Source organism: Lucilia cuprina, chromosome 2, assembly GCF_022045245.1.
Source record: "Lucilia cuprina isolate Lc7/37 chromosome 2, ASM2204524v1, whole genome shotgun sequence".
NCBI classification, from domain to species: Eukaryota; Metazoa; Arthropoda; class Insecta; order Diptera; family Calliphoridae; genus Lucilia; species Lucilia cuprina.
Genome location: NC_060950.1, coordinates 60911032 through 60916010, shown reverse-complemented (window position 1 = coordinate 60916010; position 4979 = coordinate 60911032). Strand labels below are relative to the sequence as shown.

The 4979-nt window shown below is 25.5% G+C and overlaps 1 protein-coding gene across 1 annotated transcript in view; it reads right to left on the bottom strand.

Annotated features, from left to right (window-relative positions):
• The window catches only part of LOC111689178 (protein outspread-like), a 128866-nt gene that overhangs the window by 104186 nt on the left and 19701 nt on the right, over positions 1-4979 (bottom strand). The gene's annotated exons all lie outside the window — the stretch shown is intronic.

The window sequence follows — 4979 nt, the reverse complement described above, 5'->3', positions numbered from 1 at the left end:
CTAGACTATAGACTAGACTATAGACTAGACTATAGACTAGACTATAGACTAGACTAGACTATAGACTAGACTAGACTATAGACTAGACTAGACTATAGACTAGACTATTGATTAGACTATACTATAAACTAGACTATACTATAGACGAGACCATAGACTAGACTATAAACTAAGATTCTTATAAAAAAAGCTTTTCAATATATTTATAAACAAGTGAACGATGTAAAACTTAAAGTTAAAAAAATTAAAATAATTCAGGTTTTTTTTTAAGAATAGTTGCAAAAGCTTTCAATAAAATCTTGAGTTTTTTTAAGTAGACGTGTTAAGTTAAGCTCTTAAAGGAGAAAGCTTTTAAAAGATTTTATTTAGAAGATTTATTTAATATATAAAGCAACGGTTAAAAGCTTTTGTAGATATTAAAGTTTAAGACTGCTAATAATTAAGATTTTTAGAAATAAAGAGTTTTTAACTTTAAAGCTTTTTAGTGTAGTGAATAATTAAAGTAGTCGATTTTTATAGTAGACTTGATCACAGCAGACACAAACAAGATACAAATTGACAAAAAAATATGCAAAAAAAAATTAGCAAAACATTTGCAAATCTTTTTTACATATAATTAAGCAAAAATCTTAAAACGTGCTTAAAGTGCAACCATGTTAATAGGTAAGTTTTTTTTGGCAGATTTTTTGCTATATTTTTTTTTTATTTCACTTAAATAATTTAGCCTTGGTTTTGTGTAAATAATTGTAAACCACACAAATATAATAGCAAATAAATGCAAATTAAGCAAAAAAACAAAAGCCTACACTTAAAATACTGGAGCACCCACTAGTTTGGTACGTGGAATACAACAAAGGTAGTGCCACAAAAATGCTAAATATTTTGCACTTTTTTTCTATATTTTATTTTAAAGTTGTATGCATAAATAATTAAATAATATAAATAAGCTTTAAAGTTTACAAGTATGTTTATAACGTGATAAAGTAACAAAAAAAACTAAAGATTTGTTTTTATCACGTAGTTGGTATTGTGCCTAATTATATTTTATCTTAAATATGATAAAAAATCTTACACGCCGAGAAAAAGCTACAGCAATATGACAAAAGGCAAACTACATTATTCACAAAATTAATGAAAAAGCTTAAAGCTTAACATTAACTAAGGGACAATATGCCCATTAACTAACGATCGTCTATTGCAAGTTTCTTTTAATGATTTCGAAAGCTTTGTGTAACTTTTAACTTAAAAAAAACTCAAAATAATTCAATTTTAATATTTCATTTGATTAAAAGCTTTTGTGTAGATAGATTTTTTTTCATATTTATTAAAGTATTTTGTTATAAAAATAAAATGATGTAATAAATTATTATCAATTAAAGACCCCATTCTCTTGGTTGTCTCATGTCTACTGTTTTCATAAAACTCAAGTATACTTTATGCAAAATGTTAATAATACAAATAAAAAGAATCTAAATACAAATTATTTCTTCTCTCTTTAAAGAAATAATTTTAATTTTTTGTTCAACAATACAAGTACACAATCAGATGTTTCTCAACACTTGTAATAATCTATATATAGAATTTATACAAGCAAGTACCTTATACTATAGATTAGTATGTATTGTGATGCATTCAGTTGTGTCCCTGCATATAGGTTGTGTGATTTGTTAAGGGAGCAGGTGATTAAAAGAGTGATTTCGTTGACTTTGAATAGGTTAAATGTATTGACTTTTACCACTTTTATTAATGAGCTTTTTATTTTGTGGTATTAGCTTTTAAGTTTTTTTTATAAAAAGAGCTTCTAAGTTTTCCTTTATAAAAAAGAGCTTTTAAGCTTTTCAAAAACAAGAGCTTCAAGGATTTTTATAAAACAAGAGCAAAAGCTTTTAATCTTTTAACAAAAAATCTTTTTCTGCATTTATAAAAAACAGTTTTAGGGAAGAGCTTTTAAGCTTTTGATAAAAAAGAGCTTTTTATAAAGAAAAAACTTTTAATCTTTTTATATTTATAAAAACAAGTTTCAAAGCATTTTTCCAAAAAAAAAAATGTTGAGCTTTTTTAAAAAGAGCTTTTAAGTTTTTTATAAATCTAAAGCTTTTGAAAAAAAATAAAGCATTTAAGTTTTTTTTAGCAAACAGGAGCTTTAAGACTGTTTTATAAAACAGGAGCATTAGGCTTTTTATAAAACAGGAGCATTAGGCTTTTTATAAAACAAGAACTTTTATAAAACAAAAGCTTTAAATTTTTTAACAAAAATACTTTTAGGACATTTATAGAAAGGAGCTTTAAAGCTTTTTAATAAAGAAACTTTTCATAAAAAAGTGCTTTCAAGTTTTTTTATAAAAATGAACTTTTATGCTTTTTATGAAAAAAGGCTTTTAAAAGACTTATAAAAACGAGCTTCAAAGCATTTTAAAAGAAAAAGAACTTTTTATAAAAAAAACTTGTAAGACTTTTTTTTAAAAAAAGTGCATTTAAGTCTTTTTATAAAACTAAAGCTTTTGAGATTTTTATAAAAAAGGAGCTTTTAAACTTTTTACAAAAAATTGCTTTTAAGATTTTTTTTAAACAAGAGCTTTTAATTTAAGCTTTTTATTAAAAAAGTGTTTATAAATAATTAATTATTTATAAAACGCTTCTAAGCTTTTTGTAAAATAAAGCTTTTAAGCGTTTTATAAAAAGTTTGTAAAAAGAAATTTTAAGCTTTTTGCAAATAACTTTATTTCTTTGAAAGCTTTTAAGATATAAGGTTCAAAAGCTTTTCAGCTTTTTGGGATGAAAGCTTTTATAACATTTTTAAGATCATCAAAAATAGTAAAAAAAGAGCTTTTAGGCTTTAAGAGCTTTTTGTTAAAAAAGAGCTTTTAAGTCTTTTTGTAATAAAAAAAATTTTAAAAAGAGCTTTTAATCTTTAATAAAGAGCTTTTATAAAAAAAAAACTTTTTTTTGTAATAAAAGAGCTTTTTTATGCAAAAGGTTGTTTTTAAAAAGATTTTTTGAATCTTTTTGAAATAGTTTTTTTTTTTGGAAAAGAATTTCACAACTTCACATAGTACTCCCCCCGGTGCATGTTACCTTTGTGAAGTCTCCGCCTTGGTGTTATTGAAATCCCGGAGTATAAAGATGTGGCCAATACCTCTGGACCGGTCAAAGCCAATGTACAAAAATTGCCACCTGAATCCTTTATTGAAGCATAAAGGGGCAATGGTAGATTGTTCTCAAGTCTATCCAGTGGATGAAAAAAACACCGTGGGGTAGGGCATCATACCAGGTACTCACGTAAAACATTCATGTCTTTAAAGAGTTTCTAAAAGTACTATTGTGTTTATGATTTACATAAAATAGACTCTTCAAGAAACTTTATTAGGTAAGGAATTAACTCCTTTAAAATTCTGATCTGATTCTGATGAGTAAACTTATACTCTCCGTACATAGAGACCAAAAACTACTGCAACCAGGTCTGTGTAGTTTTTTTTTTCATTTAATATTTTTTGTTGTTATTTTGGTCACATTATACTCATGAGGATTGTGTTTAAAGAAATCAAAATACAAAAATAACTGAAAATCAAGAAGATTCTGGTTTTCTTGTTATTTTTATACACTTTTACTTTATTTATTTATTTATTTTCATATATTTCTTCTTTTTTTTAATGCGTTGTATGTTAATTTTCCTCTTTTACTTATTTTGCTTCATATTTTTGTTTAGGGTTTAGAACAGAACAACCAGCAGAAGGACGGACAACTTTACCAAGAATACTTGTGACGACGCATCATACTTTATTTATGTACAACGAAAAAAAAAAAAGAATTTATAGAGAATTCCTATTGCCAGGGATATGAAATCAGAGGGAAGTAAAAACTATGCTGCGTGTGCGGTAAATGTCTTATGATCATGTAGAAAATATGAAATATGAGTTAAATGATATGAGCATATGTACTCTACTATATTTGTATTAGATCCTTTAGGGAAAAATGTTTAATAAAGTAAAATTTATGGAGATTATTTCAAAAAATGACAAACAAATTTTTATTACAATTTAAATTTTTTTTTTTACAAACTGAATTTTGTAAAAATCGTATCCTTTACTATTCATAAATCTAACAACTATAACCTGTTCTTAAGAATAAATTTCGGTTCTTTTTTCTCTATATTTGTTGTTATTGAAGTAAAGCTTACAAAAAACAAGAAAAATGTTGTATTGAATTTTAATGATTTTATATTCTTGATAACCTTTATAGATCAAAGTTGCTTTCTGCAATGAAAAAAAAAACTTACAACAAACTACACAAAAACACCATGAATTGTAAAGTTTTAAGACAAACTATACACTATGGTGTAATAGTTATTTGGTAAAAAAATAAAAATCTGGCCAAAATACCACAAATAACAATATAACACTATAACCCATAATACGGAATGAAGCAAAGAAAAAAAAAACTTTATAAACAAATAGTTGCAAAAAAAATAAAAATGCATTGTTTTCAGTTTTTACCAAAATATTTTTTATCCATTTGCTGTTTATGAATGTCTGTTATGGGTAGACAACCAGTCTATCTAAGTTTGGCTAAGACATTTATTTGTTTATGATATTTTTTTTTTTTTGGGTTTCTGTATAATTTCTGGCAGTTCATTGTGTAAATATGATTATAAATGAAAAAAGAATGGAAAAAACTACTTCCACTATGTGGTAACTTTTATAACTAACAAGTTGAGTTAATTTGTAAGGACTTAAACGACTTCAAAGGAACTTTAAATTATCGTAGTACTGATAATTTAAAGTTTAGTTCTAGTTCAGTTCCAGATCAGTTCAATTCAGATCTAGTTCCAGTTCAGTTCTAGTTCAATTCTACTTCAGTTGTAGTTCAGTTCCAGTTTAGTTCTAGTTTAGTTCTAGTTCTAGTTCAGTTCTAGTTCAGTTCTAGTTCAGTTCTAGTTCAGTTCTAGTTCAGTTCTAGTTCAGTTCTAGTTCAGTTCTAGT